This window comes from Macaca mulatta, chromosome 6 (genome assembly GCF_049350105.2).
Source record: "Macaca mulatta isolate MMU2019108-1 chromosome 6, T2T-MMU8v2.0, whole genome shotgun sequence".
Classification (NCBI taxonomy): Eukaryota; Metazoa; Chordata; class Mammalia; order Primates; family Cercopithecidae; genus Macaca; species Macaca mulatta.
This window is the reverse complement of record NC_133411.1, coordinates 31,529,623-31,553,289: the sequence shown is the minus strand read 5'-3', so window position 1 is coordinate 31,553,289 and position 23,667 is coordinate 31,529,623.

Below are 23,667 nucleotides of genomic sequence, written 5' to 3'. Positions count from 1 at the left end.
AGACCAATTATTAAGCAACCTTCCTAACTGCTTCTACAAGAGTTCCCTTATCACTTACTGAATATCCATTGTGTCTTTTTCCCTTAATGGCCTGGGAGGAACCATCTATCCTCCTATCCTGAAGGGAGTTCCTCCTAGATCTGGTCGGACCTTTGTATGGTAATTAGTTAAGATTTAGATCCCCTGTTAGGAAACCTGCTGGGTTAAGGATTTTTGATAGGAAGGCTGTGGGTTGTCAGTGGCCTCAGTGCTTTTGGGCTATGCTGTTTTTTACACTGTCAATGAGGTGGTATTCGAGTGTTATAGGTTTACAGAGAAGACCTTCAGTTATAAAATTATAGGTTTTAAATTCACTCTGGCTTTTAAAGGAATAGGGTACACTGTTTTATCTTTACTATTTACATCTCTCTTTCTCTCTCTTTGACTCCTTTATCTCTGTCTCTTCCTCTCTCCCTTTCTTTGACTTTCTGTCTCTTTCTTTCTTTTCTTTCTCTCTGACTCCGTTTCTTCCTCTCTCTCTCTTTGACTCTGTCTCTTTGACTTTCTGTCTTTCCCCTCCCTCTCCTATCTGCGGGTCTTTCACTGCCTCTGCCAGCTGTTTATGCTGCTGTTCTCCCCTCTCCTTCCCCATGACTTTGGCAGTGTAAGACTGCTGCTTCCTCGAGTTTTTGCACTGAGTGCAATAACTCCTTGATTTCCTTGTGGTATTTTATGGGGTTTCCTCCAGAGCTTAGGAGCTCCCTTTCTTTCCGTACTGCAGCATGGGCGTGCAGGATTAGATAAGCATACTTGCTATTTGTATACACATTTATTATTTTTCTCTTTCTCTGTTCTAAGGCTCGGATAAGTGCCACTGGTTCTGCTAAATGGGTGCTGGTCCCTGGGGGAAGAGGCTTACTTTCAAGGACTATTACATCACTAACTATGGCATAATGTGCCCTTCATATCCCATTCTCCACAAGTGAAGTTCCATCAGCATATAGGTTATGGTCAGGGTTAGTTAAGGGGAATTCTAAGAGATCTTTTTGGGTGGCTATAATTTGTTGGCAGTCATGCTCGATTGGTTCTCCATCCTCTGGGAGAAAAGTGGCAGTGTTGAGGGCCACACACACATGCATATTTGAAACATCAGACCCTCAAGGAGTAGTGCCCGGTATCTGAGTAGGCAGTTGTCTAATAGTCATAAACTTCCTTTGGCACCTAGTATGCCATTTACATCATGAGTAGTCCAGATAGTGAGATCCTTTCCTTGTATTATTCTGATAGCCTCTGACAGGAAGACAACCACTACTGCAATTACCTGTAAACAGTCAGACCAGTCTTTCGCTACTATATCAATTTCCTTACTTAGGTATGCTACTCGCTGTGGGGTTGTCCACAAGTCTAAGTAAGGACTCCAAGAGCTATTCCTGCTTTCTCTGTGATGTATAAAGAGAAGTTTTGTCCTGTGGGAAGGGTTAAAGCTGGAGCTTGTACAAGGGCCTGATTTAAGGTTTTGAAGACTGTTTCTGCCTCTGGTTCCCATTCTACTAGATGACTATTTGCCTTCTGGGCCTCCTTGATTAGAGTATAGAGTGACCTGGCCTTCTCACTGTATCTGGGGATCCAGAGTTGGCAAAGTCGGTGATTCCAAGGAAGTCCAGCAATTGTTTTAATGTCTTAGGGTGAGGATAAGCCAGTCTAGGCTGTATTCCTTCCTTTCTGAGGGCCCTGGTTCCTCTGGATAAGATTAGACCTAGATATTTGACTTGTTGTAGGCAGAGTTGGGCTTTTGATTTAGATGCCTTATACCCTTGATTAGCTAGAAAGCTCTCAAGAGATCTAGAGTAGTCTGCTGGCATGAGGCTTCTGAACTGGTAGCCAAAAGTAAATCATCCACATACTGAACAACTAGAGTACCTGGACTTGAGAAGTGGCCTAGATCTTGGGCCAGTGCCTGATCAAGCAGATGAGGGCTATCCCTAAACCCCTGGGGCAAGACCCACATAAATTGGGATATGTGGTTTGTGGGATCCTAAAAGACAAAGAGAAACTGGGAGTCAGAGTGCAGGGGAATACAGAAGAAGGTATCCTTGAGGTCCAGAACAGTGAACCATTCTGCTTCCACTGGTATTTGAGATAGTAGGGTGTAGTGGTTGGGTGCAACTGGGTATAGAGGAATTACTGCCTCATTGATGAGTCTAAGATCTTGCACTAGTCTCCACTGACCATTCAGGTTTTCTACTCCTACATTTGGGGTGTTGCAGGAACTGCTGCATTTTCTTACTAAGCCTTGAGCTTTTAAATGTCTAACAATATACTGTAATCCTTTATGAGCTTCAGGTCTTAAGGGATATTGCCTTTGATAAGGAAAAGTGATGGGGTTTTTTAGCCTGATTTGGACTGGGTGGGCATTTTTTGCCCTTCCGAATTGTCCTTCCAATGCCCAGATTTCAGGGTTAATTCCCTCCTCAAGCAGGGGACAACAAATGGGTAACTTGTTCCCCATATTCGTATAGATAATAGCTCCAGCTTTGGCTAATATGTCCTTCCTAATAAGGGTATGGGACTTTTGGGCATAACAAGAAAGGCATGTGAAAAGAGTAAAGTCTCCCAGTTACAACTGAGGTGGTGAGAGAAATACCGGGTTACAGGCTCTCCCAGGATTCCTCAGATGGTAATGGACCTTGAGGACAGCTGTCCAGGACAGGAGATTAACACTGAGGAAGCCACACCAGTGTCCAGGAGGAAGTCAATTTCCTGGCCCTCTGGTTAAACGTACCTAGGTCTCAGTGAGGGTGATGACATGAGCTGGCACTTGCCCCAGGCATCCTCAGTCTTGTTGTTGGATCATCTGGTTGGGGGCTTCTGGCCCAGATAACCTTTGTCCTCTGGGGCAGTGCGCCTTCAAATGATTTCCATGGCATAGTGGACATGGGCGAGGGGGCAGCTTGTTTCTCATTGGACAATCTTTTATAAAGTGTCCTTGCAAGCCACACCGATAACAAGCCCTACCGGGTGATTGGCCTGCTCCATTTTCTGTCCTCTCTGAACCAACAAGGTTTGTTCATTTGAGGGCCATAACTCAGGCTGCGGCCTTTCTCTGATCTCCCTTTCCCTTTTCAGCCTGCTCCTCTTGGTCCTTACTATAAAACACTGAGGTTGCCAGGTTTAATAATGCCTCCAGATTTTGTTCAGGGCTGAGGGCTCGCTTTTGGAGCTTTCTCCTGATATCGGCAGCTGATTGGGTAATAAACTTATGTTTTAGGATCAATTGGCCCTTGAGAGAGTTGGGTGACAGGGGAGTATAGTTTCTAAGGTCTCCCACAGCCATGTTGAGGAAGGCAGAAGGGTTTTCTTTCTTTCCCTGAGTTATGGTGGACATCATTGAATAATTCATGGGCTTTTTCCTAATTCTCCTTAGTCCTTCTAGAACACAGGTCAGCAGATGTTTGCAACTGCAGTCCCCATGATCTGAGTCGGGGTCCCAGTGGGGATCCATACTGGAGATGGCTTGCTGATTGGTAGGGAATTTGTCCCTTTCTTTGTCTGTCATTCTGTCATTTACTTGATTAAGATACCAAGTATCTCCAAACTCATGGGCTGCCACTAAAGCTGCATTCTTTTCATTAAAGGCCACACTTTGATCTAACAATAGCATGACATGTCTCCTAGTGAGGTCAAAGGACCTATACCCTGTAGGCCCTATACCCTGTATAGGACCTATACCCTGTAGGACATCTGAAAACTTCCCCAGGTCTACCTTGATCTGCTTTAAATCAGAGAGGGAGAAGGGGACACTTTACCCGGGTTGGGCCAAATTGCCCTCTCCCTACAACTTGAAGGGGACAAAACTGATAGCCTGGGGGTTTTTGTGGTCCTTTGGAGGTTTCTTTGCTTGTTTCCTTCTGGGTGGGGAAGATTAGAAGATACTTATCATTAATAGGAAGGGGAGCTATAGGAAGGCTAGGATATGGAGGTAAGCTGACAGGTCCTCCTGTAGGATGCCAATTGCAAGCTTTGCATAGTTGTGGATTATCCTTAAATGAAAAGAAATATTGGACATAGAGTATTTCACTCCATTTGCCTTCTCTCTTACAGAAAAGGTCAAGCTGCAGGATAGTATTATAATTTATGCTTTCCTCAGGTGGCCATTTTTCCCCATCAGAGAGAGAATACTGGGACCAGGTAGCAGGGCAGAAAAAAATGAGCCGCCTCTTTGTCAGGGTTCATGGGTCAAATTGGTCCCAATGGCTTAGGATGCATTTCAAGGGTGAGCCTGTTGAGGCCTGAGTGTTTCCCATGTGAAAGAAAAAACTGTCCGCTCTTTTGGTTTGTTAGTTTCCCACCCCCTGCCCAAGAACCCTCAACAGTCCCTGGACCCTGCTGATTGGAATAGTTGCGCTCACCAGCGCAGCAGCAGAAACACTAGTTTTCCTCCTAGACCACAAGGAGGACCTAGGAAGGTCAGATTTAGAGGCCCTTACTGACGCACCCTTGCCTTTCCTTTTAGACCACAAAGAGGACTGAGAAAAATCGGATTTAGTGGCCCTTGTTGATGCATTCCTGTAAACCCGTTAGAGTCCTAAGCATTTTCTCCTGTTAATATTGGGACCTTACCCCTGTCCTATAAAGATGTTATGCCTCAAATTTGGAAGGCCATACCCTGAGGGAGGGAAGGGATCTCCAATTTGGAAGAGTGATGCCTTTTGTTCCCACTTCTCAAGATATGGACAGGAAAGATATAATTTCTAAGGCTCCCCATATCCTAGCTTTAGGAATAGTCTTTGTTAGGCCTGCTAGTCTGAGGAGAGATCCTAAAATTCCAGATAACAACCCCCACACCCCACCCCTGTCTTTCTGATTGTTGAGCATGGGTGCCTAAGGAAGGGAACAGAGTCATGAAATTTATACCAGAAATCATTCCTATAGGACAAACTAGAAAAACACCAGAGACAGGGAGTGGTTTTTAGAAGAAGGACTAGCCTCGGGAAGAGATGTGGGAGGGTTTGTCTGACAGGCATTAGGACCCAGGAGACAAGGGTGAGGATAGATAGGATAGATGGGCAAGTCTCACTTTGGGCGACATGACTTTGAGAGTTCTGCTCATGGATACGGGGACAACCAACTTTTTGTCAGGATCCTGGAGCTGAATGGCTTTTCTCTCTGTTGACCCTTGGCTCAGCCCAGAAGTACAGGAAAAGCAGAAGCTGGTTCCAGGCAAACCAATGCTCCCAACTCCAAAGAGTTGTGACTTGTTAGAGAGACCTTTCCCAGAAAGCCCGACACCCGTGTCTTTATTCCGGTGGTCATGCTAGTTGTTTTTAACTGGCTGACAGGTGCCTGGTGTTTAGTTCCTGAATTCTGGGGAATAATAGGACAGAATAGCAAGTGAAAGGGGTCCAGTGATACTCACTGCTTGGCGATAGTCCCTTCATAGTCACCAAGATGTGTCCAGAGTTTGTTCCTTCTGGTGGGTTCATGGTCTGGCTGACTTAACGAATGGAGCTGCAGACCTTTGCGGTGAGTGTTACAGCTCTTAAAGATGGCACAGACCCAAAGAGTGAGCAGCAGCAAGATTTATTGTGAAGAGCGAAAGAACAAAGCTTCCACAGTGTGAAAGGGGATCCAAGTGGGTTGCTGCTGCTGGTTGGGGTGGCCAGCTTTTATTCCCTTATTTGTCTCCACCCACATCCTGCTGATTGGTCCATTTTACAGAGTGCTGATTGGTCCATTTTACAAACCTCTAGTTAGCCACAGAGCACTGATTGGGTCGTTTTGCAATCCTAGCTACAGAGTGTTGATTGGTGCATTTTACAATCTTCTTGTAAGACAGAAAAGTTCTACAAGTCTCCACACAAACCAGGATGTCCAGCTGGCTTCACCCCTCAACAGTAGCAGAGGTAAGAGAGACTGTAGTAAATATGTTTTGTCTCTCAAACAATCCTCCCTACCAGATTCCTTTACAAATGTCATTCGCTAAAGCAAATCATACAATCAAATCAGAGTTTACAGAGCTTGGAAACTATAATTTTTCTTCAGGAAGAGAAAATATTGTGAAACAGCAATTCCATCTATACCAAACATACATGTTTTAATGCATTCATATTATGGAAATGTTATTCCTATAGCAGGGGGAATATAATTATATAAAGCCAGTCATAACTAGTGAGAGGGCACCAGTTTAGAAAGCTACTGCAGTAATTTAGACAAGAAATGTTTACCGAAAAATTAAGTAATGGTAGTAATAGTAGAAAAAATGAGAAAATAAGGGAAAAAATAAACAAAGCTTTTTGACCAACTGGTTATGGGTTACATATGAGAGGAAGGGTTCAATGATAACACCCAGGTCTTCAGTTTGGGTAACTGAACAGAGTTAACTAATCTGAATAACATTTGAAGGCTTTTTGTTGTTGTTGTTTTGTTTTTGCATAGCATAATCTAGTGAAGGTTGGCTAATATGAATGTGACTGGCCCCATTCACTCAGATAAATCACATAGAAAAGGGAAAATATTTTGCTTGACATATATTAAGTTAAATCATGGCCATTTTGAGTTTGAGAAATTATAAAGTGCCCAAGAATTATTATACAGCCCAATTTTCATGGAGCTATAGTTTTAGGAGTATCAAAAGATCCTTGATAGTTTTGTTTGTTAACATTGTCCTGAGAAGGAAGAGAAGGGAAAAGAAAGATCCTGATACTTAAAGTTCAGTAATCAGAAGAGAAGCATATGGGGGGAAAAGCAAAACAGAAAAACAAGACAACAACAAAATGAGAATTGTTAGACAAGAGGTAGAAAGAAAACTGTGATACAAGGAATTGAAGATTAAGCCAAGGAAAGAGAAAATGTATTTCAAGAAGTGAGAGAGGAAAGTTGTAGTTATTAAGGAGAAAAAGATCTGAAAAGTTAAAGTTAATTTTAATTACCAATTACTGTCTTCTGATAATTCGTCCTCTATACATATAGCATAGCCCTGGCTTTGACCAGGGTTTCATAGTAAGCTTGAGTGTTGTTGAGTTGTATCTACTACTTGGCTATAGACCAGATTCTTAAACTAGAAACTTCACTGCTATTATAAAACTATTGTGTCTTTGACATATAGGACTAGACCCTCTGGGTATGTGTTGACATGTCATACAGAAGAAACCATCTGCCCTTGAGAAAGACAAGAGTGACAAATTGATGAATACGTATATATATATATATATATATATATATATATATATATATATATATATATATACACACATACACACACACACACACACAAATATATTTTCTATAGATATATTTTGCAGCACTCACAGAGGAGAACTTTACAGAGTTATGTATCTAGTTGGATGAATATAGCAAGAAGATACTTTTTGACATGTTCTGGGTCAAAACCATGTGAGAAGGGGTAAAAATGTATGTGTATATCATTCGCTAGAGACGGAAAGATGTTATCAGCTTCTATTTAAAAACTATAGCTTCATCCTCCTTTATGAAGTGAGCTCATATTCAACAGAACAAACTGGTTCCCATGGCACCCACAAATATAACATTATGTGAAACTGTCATTTACTTCAAGTTAAAATGGTTTCACGAGTGTGTATTTGTATCCAAATTCATTGAGTTGTATACATTAAAAGGAGATAGGAGATAAAGATGTTTGGGATGATAAAGGGGGATGTGGGAATTCTCTAAATTTAGCTCATTTTTCCTATAACTCTAAAACTACTCAAAAATAAAGTCTTAATTAAAAATATAAAATAAAATGAAGACACACACACACACACCAATTACAGGTTCTGTAAAAAACTAAGTGCTATCTGAGTATTATATGCACCATATATGCCACTTTATATCCTTATTTTTGCTACATTTTTTCTAATTTATAAATCTCAGAATACTTACCATTTATACATATGCTGTAGTAGTTTTGTGTAATATAACAACAATATTATTTTTGTGTTAGTTTACTGACTTCTCTGTAGTTTATATATTACAACATGATTTTCTATAAGCAGAGGACAAATAGGATTTAGTTCAGAGAGGGTTTCAATTTACGTATGTTCACTTTCCAGCACACTAATGTAGAAAACTCCCTGTACTCTAGCTGGTATCTGCTGTCTTAGTGACATGAGGGAACAAATAAATTTCTGCAGTCACAAGAAAAAAAGAAATAAAGAATTAAATATATTCACATGGAAAAAAAGTAAAACAAAACAAAAACTGAAACTTGCTTTCCCTGATCTTGCATCGGTACCGAATTGTAAGAGCGAACTTGCTGCATATGTGGAGAATATTTATCTTTCAATGCTTCTTGCTGTATTAAACAAAAGAGAAGAAATAAGAATAAGGGAAACTACATAAAAACGCTAATGGCTTCTTCTGTGACCTTGGGCAAGTCACTTAACCTCCTGGTGACTCAGCTTTTCCATCTGTAAAACTGAATTGTAATTACCTCATTTATTCTGCACTCAATAGGTTCTCATTTGTGTAAGCCTTGTTCAGCATCAAGGACATTTCTTCAAGGCTTCCTTCTTTTCATAACTTGATGTCTATTTTTCACATTTAAATAATGATTAATGTGATTGCTCTAACAAAACGAGAAAGAAAAAGCATAAGTCATCTACCTCTGCTGTACTACAGGTGATAGTTAAGCCATAGTAATATATACCTTATGTATTTCATATTTTCCTTTGTATAAAAGATAATAAATGAAAGGCAAGAGCCTAAAAACAAGAACAGATTACATTTACTCAGATGTCACCCATTAGTTACATTCTTTGTGTTTTGTTTGAATTCAGCTACTAAAATATTTACTCTCTCTGAAATCAGAATCAAAGTCATCAATGAAGATGACACCATCTGTTGTGCATACCTATTTTTACTGAATCGTTTTTCAGTGTTGACTCATGAGGTCAACTACTTACCTCACTCATATCTTTTGGAAAAATGCAAACAGATGTTCCACTTCTCTCTTGCCTATCATCAGATCTAACTAATGACGGTAAAGTTCAAGTTGGCAAATCTTCCCTGGCCTGCATTATATCTTCCAAATAACTTTGAGTCTCGCTAGTTCCTTGACACCACGTTTATCATTCAGTAAACACATTGATTACTTGACAAAGAAGATTTCAGCTAAATTGAACATTTTTAAGATCGATTTAGGCACCGTCTCACTATTGGAAGAGCTAATACAATTTTAAGCACATTTCTTTTTCTCACATCCACTATACTGACCTACAAATATAATTTAAAGCCAGTGCATAAAAATCTTCAAAGATTCTTACAACCCTGAATCTACAATTATATTACAATTAATAGTCATGTTTGCAACTCTAGAAATGTGTAAAAGCAGGAGAGGAAAGTATTGTTTAGATTTAATGCACAATTACAATCTTTGATAATTGTGGTTACTGATGTGAATAAGTGATATCATGAAGTGTTTTCACTAGAATATAATTTAAATGAAGAAATGAAATATTAATACGAAGAAATGGGAATATTTCAAGTCACATGGAGATTAGCACTGCCCAACTCCATAGGAAGTCAAAAACTTTCTTGTTGGATTAATGAAATACCATCATGATACACATTCCCATTGTTTTTAAATTCACATGCGTGCATATATTTTTTATTATTAAACACGTATCATAAAATCTTACAAATAGAATAATTCTATCGCTTTTAGTGTGTCTTGTATTGTGTCAAAACACAAACACAAGCTGTTCAAAGCCTTCTAACCCCAAGCTTGAGTATACTGCTACATTTTTCTACATTTCCACAGGTGACAGTGCTGACAAACCTTTGGCCATGTAACAAAAGTTCCCTCTTTTCCAGGCCCTCATAATATTTTGCTTATTATCCTTAAGGCCCTTATCAAATATTCTTGAGGTTTTATTAGCTTTTACTGTCAGTTTCCTGAAGGCCCATGCAGCTTCTGCCATCTTCTTCATTCCCCAATGTATGTCATATGTTCAAGGTATTACAGAAGAACGTCATTTCAAATACTGGATTCTGTTCTGGTTTTCTATTTCTACACAGCAAACTACATAACCTGGATTTAAATAACAACTTTTTAAATTATTTCTTATTATTTTATAGGGCATCTATTTGGGTGGATCTTGGCTGGTTAATTGGGCACCATGTAACATCACATGAGAAAACTCTGTGGTTTCCATCTAGCTGATGGGCTCAGTAGCAAGATACGTGATTCCTTCACTAACATGTCTAGAGGCTTGGAGAGGTTGGATGGAAGACTGGACTCACCTGTCATTGTCAGAGGCACCTCCATGAGGTCAGCATGCACAGAGTGGTTGGATTTCTTAAGTGGGAGTTCAAAAGGAAACGGTTGTAAACGGCCTGTGGCTATTCCCTGTGACTATAATAATAGATGTAGTCAATTCTGTAATGGTAAACAGGTATTTAGCTAAGCCATGGGGAAGTGAGGCAATCAAATTGAATTATGTGGAACTGGAGTCAGTTGTAAAGAGAAAAGTGAAAGAAAAATAAATAAATAAATGAATCCCTGTCACACTGGAAGCAGAGGTAGAATGATTCCAAAGAGATGAGTGTTACTCCAAGGACAGCAATAATTACCAACAAATAGTTTCTCATATCAAAAATGATGGTACCGTAGAAATACCTTCTAAAAGGAGTTAGTTCTACCTTAATGTCAGGAGAAGCTAACTTTTCATTCATAGTTTATTGCTCAGTCTTCCAGTGGGGGACAGTGGGAGTGACACAGCTTCATTAGGACAATTCAAAGAGGGTTTAATAAGAGGATTATTCACAAACAGGTGTTTGAGGTGCCCGGAAATCAGAAGGGGTAAGAAAGTAATCTAGGAATAATGAGTGAAGCTGCGACTGCTTTTAGTATCAAAAGTAACAAGGAGAGAGTGACTTCAAGAACATAAGAACTGTAGAGACACTTTCCGCGGTTTTGTGCCCTGTATTTGCGGCATACTGCCGGCTCAAATTCCTTACATTACAGAGAACCATGGAAAAATAAAACGTAATTCTCATTTGATTCCCTGCTAGGATCCTCCATTGGCCAAATCAACTGGAAGCCAGCAAATAAAGATGTAACCTATTTGGTCTAAACATGAGAAAAACTTCAGACAAATCCCAATTAAGGGACATTCTATGAAACAACTGACCACTACTCTTCAAAACCAGTAAGGCTGTCAAAACCAACGAAAATGAGGAACTTATCACAGCCAAGAAGGGCCTAAGGAAACATCGTGACTAAATATAATGTGATATTCTGGATTCAGTCTCGGAATAGGAAAAGGATATGAGGTAAAAACTGAGGAAATGTATTTAAAGTTTGGGTATTAGTTGATTACAATATATCAATGTAATTTTGCTGATTATAAAATATGCGCCATAGTAATGAAAGATGTTACTAAGCGGGAAAACTACGTGGCTACACAGGAACTTCAAGTATTATCTTTGCCATTTTCTATAAATCTAAAATTGTTCTGAAATAAAAGTTTATTAAAAACATTATTAAAAGTTTTGATTTTAGTGTTTTTGATGGTAACATGACCCAGCTTTGAATGAAATGCACCTCTCATTCCATTTGTAAGTACCAAACCACTTTGAAGGATAAATGTACCTCAAAATTTAAATGATTCTCGGGAAAATCAGATGATTGAGGTAGTTTTTGTTCTTTTCCCAACACCTAACACAGCGCCTGGTACATTGTTGGAAATCAAATTTAAAAATCCTTTAAGTATGGAAATATCAAGAATACATTTGTAGTTTGAAATAAGTCATTTTGAAAAGAGACATAACTTTCCTGATATTCAAGATTAAAGTTTCTAATGTAAGACAATTTGCCTACTAATTCAATAGCAATTATAAAAAATATTTATGGCTGGGCGTGGTGGCTCGCACCTATAATTCCAGCACCTTGGGAGGCCAAGGCAGGTGGATCACCTGAGGTCAGGAGTTCGAGGTCAGCCTGGCCAACATGGTGAAACCCTGGCTCTACTAAAAATGTTAGCTGAGCGTGGTGGCAGGTGCCTGTAATTCCAGCTACTCGGGAGGCTGAGGCATGAGAATCACATGAAGCTGGGAGACAGAGGTTGCAGTGAGCTGAGATTGTCCGCCTGCACTCCAGCCTGGGCGACAGAACAAGAATCCATATAAAAAATGGATATATCTACAGAAATGACTTTACATAAAAACTAAAAAACAAATACATAAAATATAACTTATGAATAAAATCAACAGTGGAATCTGTTTTATCAGTATATTCAAGTGTTAATATGTGGAATGCAATATAGAAAATTCTTGATATTAATTCACATTGGCACATGTATCATTGTGTGTTTATAGTTTTGAAAATGTAACAACTAACTGCGCTTTGCTGATTAGTCCTTCTGAAAGTTGATAGACATCAGATAAATTCAACTACACTAAAAAGCTTTAATAAATAAACACTTTACTGCATTAAAAATATCACGACTGTAATGATTATTCCAATAATACTATGTAACATCGGTTGTCATCTATGAATCTTAAACTAACTGTAAGAGCTATGCAAAGTAACCATTTCCAAAATTTTATAAAGAAAGATAATATATTTTAAGACATTACATCTCAAAACAATCTGTTACCTCTGTATTTTATTGTGACACTCATTGTTTGAGTTCTCTTGCTTGTATTGCAACATTAGAATTGTTTAACAAGTATCTGGGGAATTAGAGGGTATTCCTCAGTAGTGACACAGTCTTCTCTGCTGCATACATAGTAGTGCTTCGACATCTCCTAGACTGACCTAGCATTAACTAAATTGGATGTCAAGTATGTCAACGTGCTCTAACTGCCAGTGACATTGTCACTTGGGCTCCTGAGATGAAAGACAAAACACCCTGAAAAGAACAGAATACAGTATTTTAAGAAGCAGGTGAAATGCAAATGATTTGTCTTTTATTTCTGGATTTAATATATTCTGATACTTCAGGGCTTTAGCGTATTGAAACGACTGTCATAAGCTTTCTATCAAACATGTAATTAGAGGCCATCATTTATTCATATACGAACAAAAGTCCAAAGACCAGTACAATTAAAACTGTGGCTGGAAACTTGTGGTCCTCAGTTCCTTTTAGACCCTGTTTCATAAGGGGTACCTGCTCCTTGCTAGCAACAAAGTAAATTTTGGGTATCATCATAGAAATTATTTTCTTTTATTTGCAATTTCTTTAATAGTGGTAAAACTTATAAAACATGGTAACAGGTAAATTATTACCTGTTTATTTTTTAGTTAAAACACATATGCAAGTTTGCCTATGGAGTGAAATTTAGTGTAGACATGTTATAACCGTAAAATTAAAAAAAGGATTTTTTAAAAGTTTAATTCTTTCCATAATATGAATACTATTTCCTCACACACTGGTCTCATTTTCCTCATTTTCCTGACAAAATGGTCTCATTTAGATTAGACTTCACTTTCTTGTTCCTGAACTATTGTTTAATAATACTGAATGAAGAAATTCATTGGCTTTAATCCATTCTTCAATACTTAGCTGAATATATATCTACTTCAGTAAGCTTGTCTGGATTTCTTCAGATTGCAACAGCATTGCACTTATACATTTGTTAAGGTTTCTGGATGATATCGTAAAATTAGCATTGCTCATTTAATTCTTTCATTAAATTGTGTGCTCTTTTGAAGATTAAAAAAAATAAAGAGAAATAAATTAATGGATAAATGTGGCAATCATTATTGATGACTTTTCAATATCTATTGTCCACTTTCCTTAGTCATAGAAGTCCAAACTTTTAACCTAGCACACTTTTACCTAGATATTTAAAAATTCTACATTGTCCAGCATCTTTTACAGGTCAGTATGATTATGCATTAATATTTCAATGATGAAATATCAGAAAAAGTGATGTAAGGGCCTTCAGGCAATCTATATAAGAGAAAATTAATCTTCCTTTCCTCTGCCTAAGAATTCTGTAGTAATTGTTGCAGTTTTAGCAGTCATTTTGAATAAGGAAGTATACTTTAGAATCCCAGAGCAGCAAGATAGAGTTAGAATCCCTGAATATATTAGCGAGATTCTATAATGTCCACGGTATTTAACTCCAAATTAATTTTTTGATATAAGCTTATATCTTGTTTTAGCCACACTTGTGTGTGTGTGTGTGTGTCCTCATATGTAATCAGACCTAATCCTATTAGAGAAAAATGAAGAAACGACAGGATTTATTTAGCATTTGAGCCTAACAAATTGAGCAACCACTCAGTATGCTCTTGTGTACAATTTTTATTATTATATGTGTTAAAATTTATATTTGTAAACTACAGTGAGACATTTAGCTACAAGTACGCTTCTAAAAGAAAAATATTAACCTACATGAGGAGTCATACAGATTTATTTTAATTAGTTGTACCAAGTATCACATGTAGTTTGCTTCTCATTATACCATTTCTTGAATATGAAAATAAAGTTAGCATGCATAGAATTTTCCCTCTTATTTTCCTGTGAGCATTTAGTATTACCCGGATTTCTTTGTTCAGTGGATAGTGCATATGGGCACCATGTAGATATCACTGGTTGTTCATATCATATGAAAGAGACTCATTACTTAAATTTCTTCTTTTCACGTTTAGATTATACTGCCCAAATGAAAACATTTTTATTATAATATAATGACCAAATACTTTAAGGTATGAAATATGCAGCAAAGAAATATTTTCATTTTATCTATATCTGTATATCTTATATCTGTATCTAGATCTAGATATACACAGACAGAAATAGGTATGCCTGCTTGAAGAAGTAACTTGGGTAAGTTTGTTCTGCCCAAAAGAGCTTTAAGAAATGAGATAACACTTCTAAAAGAAAAGTTGTTAAACATTGTATAACGTATAGTACAGAATTATGATCACTGAGAATAGGAGAACATTATGTGAGTCCTATATTCACCCACAGATTTCTACATGGAGGCGCTATGACAATGTGGAAGAATTAGCAGATGAATACTTTAATGTATGTATTATAAATAGGTTTAAGAATTTAAAGGAAAAGATATATGTAAGGCAAAAGTAAATGTAATATAACGTATAGAACCATAGAGAAATTCTAGAGCAAAAAATATAATTAAAAAAATTTATAATGGGATATAAAACAAATTAGACTCTGCTGAAGGAAAGAAATTATTTATCTCTCCCACTAAATTACCATTTCTGAAAAAAATCTTATATATGTATATTAGGTCTATTTGTAGACACTCTATTTTGTTCCATTGATCTATATGTCTATACTTATGCTAATACTACACTGCTTTAATTGCTGTAGCTTTATTGTGTATTTTGAAGTAAGGTACTGTAAGTTCTCCTATTTCATTCAAAATTAGTTTAGGTCTTCTTGCACATTTTTACAATCAGCTTGAGAATACCCAAAATATCATGCTAGAATTTCAATGGAAATTATATTAAATCTATATCTTGGAGAAAATGAACACTAATACTGAGTCTTCTAAAACATACATAACTTTAGGTATTAATCACTATCATCAATGTTTTTATCGTCAATGTTTCACTGTACCAGTCTTGCACATATTTTGTTCAATTTATTCTTAAGTAATCTTTTCTGATGATATTGTAAATGACATGTAATATTTTATTTTTTATGTACTCATTGGAAATACATAGATGTATAACTGATGCTTGCATACAGACCATGCTAAATTCACTTATTAGTTCTCATGGTATATTAGCCCATTCTCTTGCTGCTAATAAAGATATAACTGAGACTTGGTAACTTATAAAAAAAGCAAGTTTAATGTACTCACAGTTCCACACTACTGGGGAGGACTCACAGTCATTGCAGAAGGTGGAGGAAGAGCAAAGCATGTTTTTTTACACGGTGACAGGCAAGAGATTGTGTGCAGGGGAACTCCCCTTTTTAAAACCGTGAGATCTCTTGAGACGTATTCACTATCACGAGAACAGCACAGGAAAGACCCATCCCCATGATTCAATTACTTTCCACTGTGTCCTCCCACGACATGTGGGAATTATGTGATCTACAATTCAAGATGAGGTTTGTGTGGTGACACAGTCCAACCATATCAGATGATACGTATATTTATTCAGATTTCCTATATACACAATCATACCATCTGCAAATAAAGGCTGTGTTGTTTTTTCTTTCCATATTTGTTTCCATATTGAACTAGCTAAAATCTCTAGTTTAAAATTGAAAATAAGTAAGAAAAAAAATTCTTGTTTTTTTTCTTCCTCTTACAGTAAAAGCATTCAAACTTTCACCATTAGTGTGATGTTAACTGTAGGTTTCCAACAGGTAACCTTTATAAAATTGAGAAGATCCCCTTGTATTATTCATTTGTTGCATTTGTCTATTTCTCTTCTCAGTTTTGTGAAATTTTGCTTCATTTATTTAAATGATTCCCATTCTTAAGCACGATGTCCTCTTAATAAATTGATCTTTATCATTATAAAGTATCCCTTTTAAACTTTGATGATTTTCCTCGCTTACAAGTCTACTTTGATAAGTGTCCTAATCATAAGTATATGCCGAACTTATAAGAAAATGCCAAACTGCTTTCTAACGTGCGTGGACAAATTAGCATTTCCATAAGCAATGTATGAATGTGTCTTCAATTTCTCAACATTCAACTACCACTTAGTTTTATATACCTTTTTTATTTTAACCACAATCATAGTAGTAAAGCAAATTAACTTATCTACCTCTCACATAGTTACTTTTTGGTATGTGACAAGAGCAACTGAAATCTCATTTAACAAAAATCTCTAATTAACTTTTATTGACTAGAGAACTCATATTGAACATTCTATCTCTAGACTTGTTCATCTCACATATCTCCTACTTTGTATCCTTTGACCTACATTTCCCCATTTTCTCCCTCCCCACCGCACTGTATTTTAAAAGTATATTCTTATGAACATTTATGTTACCATTTATGCAGTTTAATTAACGTTCATTAATGTTTCTGTTTTCTTCTAAGTCTATATGGCTGTTTGAATAAATAAATAATCAAATAATTGAATAACAAGTTTGCAATCAGAACAAATATCACCAGAGGGTGGGAGAGAAATCACAAAATACATCCCTCTATACTTACAGATGATGATGTTGCTTTCTTGCTGCCTATGAATACTAAGTTGTAGTCACACATCCCAGGTGAGGGCCTTAAGGTGAAGCAATCAATAAGCAAGCAGTTTCAAAACCTCCTGTTCACCTGTAATTGAAAGACAAAGCACCTGGAATAAATGTCACAGACTGAGTCAACTTCTTCTTTAATTAACTGTCTCCATTAGGTAAAACAAAATGTTCCACCTACCTCCTATCCCCACTCCTCTTAATTTCAAACTCAGTTTATTACCAATGAGACTGGGGTATTTATTCTACTGGGCTATTTTTATTTGGCTGAATTTTCTAGATAACTGATTTCCTTGTAAACAAACTGCAATTAGAAGTGTAAACTATTGTAGTAATATTATTCTCTGGCATATTTTACATGAATAGGTAGGTGGTTAAAAATTGCCTCTAATCTAAATGAGCTTCATTTGTTTTTGTGCATGTGTGTGTTTTGTGTAAAGGATATAATCATTAGCAATTAGCATTCACCTTTCCGTATAAAGAATTATTTTCCTTATGAAAGAAATGAAGGGATTTGGGCTATGTGTGTGTGTGTGTGTGTGTGTGTGTGTGTGTGTGTGTGTGTTTTCCCAACATAATTGTTAGATTTAGGAGACGAAAGCCCCCTAGTGAGGTTTTGTTGTTGTTATTTTTAAAACTTTTTCGAGCACTTTTAGGTTCATAACACAACTGAGGAAAAGGTACAGAAGTTTTCTATATAACCTCTGCTCCCACACATGCATAGACTCCCCTATAATCAACATTTCTCACCATAGAAGACACCTGTCACAACTGATGAGCCTACATTGATACATACTAATCACTCATAGTTCATATAAGGGTTCCCTCTTGGTATTGTACATTCTATGGGTTTGGGCTAATGTATAATGACATATATGCATCACATTGTATCATACACACTAGTTTTACTGTCCTAAAAAGCTGGTGAGCTTTTTAGTCTTATACATTAAGTTCTAAAACTGGTAAACTAGATGATATTTTGATTATCATTTTTTACAAGATTGGGGGAGGAGAGCTGTCTTAGTCCATTTTGTGTTGCTATAAAAAAGTACCTAAGACTGGATAATTTGTAAAGTAAAGAGGTTTATTTGGCTCATGGTTATGCAGGTTGAGAAGTTCAAGGGCATGTCTGGCTTCTAATTAGGGCTTCTGTGCTGCCTGAGAACATGGCAGAGAAGGTGAAAGAGGGAGCAGACATGTGTAAAGGCTAAGAAACATGAAGGGTGTCCTGGCTTTATAAGAACCCACCCTTTTGGTAACTGTCCATTCCTGCAAGAACTAATCCAGTCTCTATAGAATGAGAGCTCACTCACTGCTTCCAGAACAGCACCAAGCCATACATGAGGGATCTTTCCCCATAACCCAAACACCTCCCACTAATCTCCTCCTCCACTGCCTTCCCAGCATGGTCACAAGAGGGGATCAGATTTCAGTATGAGTGTTAGTAGGGACAAACAGATAATATACAAACCATATCAAGAGCTAAACAGTTTGTGTACAGACACATGCATTTCATGAGTCTACACTTTATGTTGGAAGAAAGTTGTGGCATATTGAAGAGGTCAAATTGCAAGCATAATAAACAGGGAAAACCACAAATGGAAGTCTAATTTGAAGTAAATACATGATTGATAGTATAATCAATGTGGAAATGATCAAGGAGAAACTTGAGAAGTAGAAGAGCATCAGGAAAATTGAGTATATCAAATAAGAGTGGAGTAGAGGGTTAGTAAGTGTCAGAATGGTAGATATTCACATAGGAGAAACAAGGAATTAGAATGCATAATTTGAATGAGAGTCATAAATTATCCCCTGTGTATATGTTTGCAATGTGCATCCAGAATTGAAAATGAAGATCATAGAAAGCTTTCATTTAACGTATTTTATTTTTACATATGTACAAAATAATGAGACCCTTAAAAGTTAGATATTTCACTATTGAAAATAATCCAGCAATTTAAAGTACATGCCAGGTAGTTAACACTATTGACAACTACAATTCATCTTTGATGTGGTAGGATATTAGCACATAAAATAACCAAATCTCCAAAGAATAGGTTCAAAAGTTGAATTTGACTTACAAACATAGATAGATTTTTCTCTAGTTTGGTCCAGCCACCAATGTAACCAAATCCACAGTAGTTATCTATTAGGCATAAATCTATTTAAAAACAACTTCCAAGCATCAAATTTAGTGTAACTAGAAAATCTTCTGAAGAGAAACACAAACATAAAAATGTTCTTTAGTATCTTGACATATAATTTGCATAATAATGGCATCTGAAGTAAGTCAACACGTTTAGTAATAATGGAGTAAATTATGCATCCAGTACCCATATGTGTAACAGTAAAAATCAATGGATTATCAAGCTAATAGAATCTATATAGATACATTTTCTCATCTCTCTTCGTATAAGCCATTTTTATCGTGGTTTGTTAATGGGAGGTATAAATGCCTGCCTTTAATAGCCCTAAGTAATCTGCTTGTGATTTATGTTTGCTCTTCTGCCATCTAGTTTAATGCAATGTTTCTGATGCTAATTGCAGCTTTATGGCACCATTTGGTGACAAAAAGTTTTCGTTTTCATAGAAATGCAAACTGATTCCTCTATAGATAGTCCAGCCAATTTAGTCTATTTAATCTTTATCTCAGAGGTCAGAGGAAGTTCAAATAGTTGTGTGGCTGGGATGAATATTAGTCTGGTATCAAAGAGATTTGCATTGCACTGAAAAGCCAGAGCTTTACTTCATTGGAGAAAATGGAAAAAAAAAATGCATTTATTGTGAGAACACTGTGTGCCAGGTACATTATATATATTCCATTCCTTGTCCATCAAACCCTCTTTGAGAGTGGGATTGTTCTCATTTTATAGATGAGGACACTGAGGCCTCTGATTAATGAACCGTGCACCACATCCATGAACAGAGTGGAAACACTGTTGCCTCACTCTTAGCTGTGTCATGAAGATAAATAAGATACTACTTGCAAAATTCTTTAAAAAGTGATGTTTTAAAAAGTGACTTTTTAAAAGAAATTTAGGCTGGGTGTGGTGGCTCAGACCTGTAATCCCAGTACTGTGGGAGGCCGAGGCAGGTGGATCACGAGGTGAGGACATCAAGACCATACTGGCCGACGTGGTGAAGCCCCGTGTTTACTAAAATTACAAAAAATAGCTGGGTGTGGTGGCGGGCGCCTGTAGTCCCAGCTACCTGGGAGGCTAAGGCAGGAGAATGGCTTGAACCAGGGAGGTGGAGATTGATGTGAGCCCAGATCGCACCATTGCACTCCAGCCTGGCGACAGAGTGAGACTCCGTCTCACCAAAAAAAAAAAAAAAAAAATTAAACAAATTGTGTCTCATGTGGGAGATCGTGCTATTTGCCTTTTATCAGGCATCATGAAAGATTACATATAGGTCATTTGAAATACTGGATTCCTCGTATAACTTATTTTCTATGGCATTGTGTAATAGGGCTAGCCTATCTGAAGAATTTGAGTTAAAAAAAAAAAGAGATTTGAGTTTGAGATTTCTTGTTATCTTCCTCCATTCAACAATGACCTCACTGTGTTCCTCCTGGCTATTTGTCCCTTTCTCATTTTCCACAGAGTGAGACCACAAGGTATTGTGGAAGCCACATTGTGTACTCACCATTGAGAACAATGGCTCAGAAACTATTGCTGGACATTCAGACAAATTACATGGATTTTTAACTTTTTATCAACCGTGAGATGAACATAAAATGTAATGCACAAGGTTGTGAAGAAAATTCCTTGAGAAAAACAGCCTAATACGTCTTTCAGTGTAACTGGAACACAGTGACTTTTCACTTTATCTTAACACTCTTTCTGTTCCTTCCCCAAGCAAGGTAAACTAATCACTTTTATATTTAATTTTTAAAAATATTCTTTTTGTAAACTTGTACATGTATGTACATCATCTGTGATGAAATCTTCACCACTAAACACTGCTATAGCAAACATCACTATTTTAGGATGTCAGCTCTTTCACTTCTGTGTAGACCACTTATGTATAGCACCAGAGATCCATATGGTGGAAAACTACCAATGTCATTTCTTTCTAGTAAACTCAGAAGTTGCTGTGATTAATTTAAGACAATAAAGACCAAAGGAGAACATTTTTATCATAAAACACTTAAAGTCTCAATTTTTCCTTGTTAATTAATTGACATCTGCAGTACGGATTTGTTAACATATGCGATGAATAGCCCAATATTAAATTAATCCTGTCTCTATTATTCTCTGAAGCATTTCCATCATATCCTATAGCATTATTATGTTTCCACTTTGTATTACAACTGTTGATGGCAAGAGAAAGCAGAATACTAAATATTTTAGTTTGTTATAGTTAATACTTTTAAAACGTTCTTATTCGGAATTGCAGATTACTTTCTCTAGATGCTTAAAAATCAAAGTAGGTTTTATAACTAATAGTTCATACATCTCACTCAGTATTTTGGAAGTAACAAACTGACAACTTTCGATTATAAATTATCCTCTGTTAAAAGTTGTTGTTGTTTGATAATATATTTTCTTTTCCCTGTGAAACCAGCTATTTAATAGCCATTAGGTTTGTTGTGTTTGTTTTCAGTGTAATTACAAGTGGCTAACTTTAGGCATTGTAAAGTCTACACTGTGCTCAGCTTTCTGAATTATTGAGTCTCAATTAACTTTCCCCAAAATGTTTGGGTTGACACTAATTTGCATATGAACTTGAGAGTTAAATATTTCCCCATCCTTTAACCAAAGGGACATGCGTGGATCCATGAGATGCCCCCAAGAGAAGCACTTAGTGTATCTTTAAAAATGCAGGCTGATTTTGTAATGTTCAATTACCTTATTTATCATTTGCTCCATGACTTTTGAAAACTCATTAAAAGATTAATCTACAGCTAAATTCTGTAGACAAGGAATTGTATCTGCACCATGGTACACCTTGGAACAAGTTTGTCTTTTCTAAATCTCACCACATATAAGAATTTACTTGGGAATTTATTGGCAGTGTGTCATCAAAATAAAGGCAAATTATACACTACTTGACAAGAAATAGTAGCTTTGTTTTTCAGTATTTTGCTTGTTTGCTTGGCTTTGATTTCCTAGGAGATTTTATGTTATGATTTTATGTTTTCTTTGAAATATGTGTTCCAGGTTTTAGAGAGAAATCTCTTTATAAACCCATAGTTCTTATAATTTGTTAACAGATTAGATGATGTTTTCTTCCCAGTGTTTTATTTTGGATAAGGAAATTACACAATATATTTACCTTGGCTACATTTCTTCAAGTGTGATCTTAATGTAATTGTGTAATATATTCTGACATGTATATATAACACTAAATTTTTCCAAAAAATAATTTATTGGCATATATAAGATGTCAGGCTCTGTTCCAAACACTGAGAGGTAATTGTGAACAAGAAAGACAAGCTTCCTTTTCTTCCTTTGGAGATTATTCCATAGATGTAGACAAAATATTAAAGTGAATCAATAAATATAATAATTTTAATGCAAAATGGCATCAAAATTAAACAAATAATATGATAAAGAGAAACTGGTAGTGGGTAGTTCTTTAGACTCATCAAGGAAATTCTTTGAAAAGAAACATTGAGATTTGAATGGTGAAAGAGATTGATGCTGAGGGTTAAGTAGAGAGGTCTTAAGTAGCGGAGATAGCCAGTGCAACATTCTTAAGTTAGGACAAGTTTGGTATGTTTAAGCTTAAAATGTACATATAGGAGGTAAAATACTTTATATATATGATATAGATGTAATATTTATATGTGATATGTGATATATATTCATGATATATACACCTACATGTGATATATATATATATATTCATGATATACATATTTATATGTGATATGTGAAGAGCAGTGTATCATAATTCTCAGATATGATATACACTGATACATATATCACTTTTTCTGGAGAATATGAGGGAGGCACTGATGGAGAAGACAGAGTCTTATTACAGAGTATCCGGAGGTCTACTGAAAGCTTAATGAGAAGATATTGAGTGGAGTCATAGCAGGGTAGTGATAATGTAATTCAATTCTTCTTCTTTTTTTTAAGTTACTCTTGCTATTTAGTGGAAAAGACATTTGGGGTAATAGGAGTAAGCAAGGAGAATGCTGCAGTTGTTCAGGTGAAAGATGGTTAAGGGTATTGAAAACTGAATGCAAGTGAGAAGAGGAAGACAAATCTCTGCAAACAAATTTTCAGAGAAATGGTATAGAGAAGGGTAACAGACACTGCAAGGAAAATTGGAGTTAAGCAAAATATCATTTTTTAAATAATGACACACAATAGAACAGGCTATATTTGTATGCTGATCTAAATGTTCCAAATGGTAGAGATAAATTAATGATATCAGCAAGAGTAGTGAAGGTCTTAAAAACACACAGTCGCAAGTTGACGCATCCTTGTCTTGAGCAAGCAGGGACATCCCTTTTTTTTAAAAACAAGAGCAAAACCAGATTGTGGGTGTGGATGAGTTAATATATTCTGGGGTAATT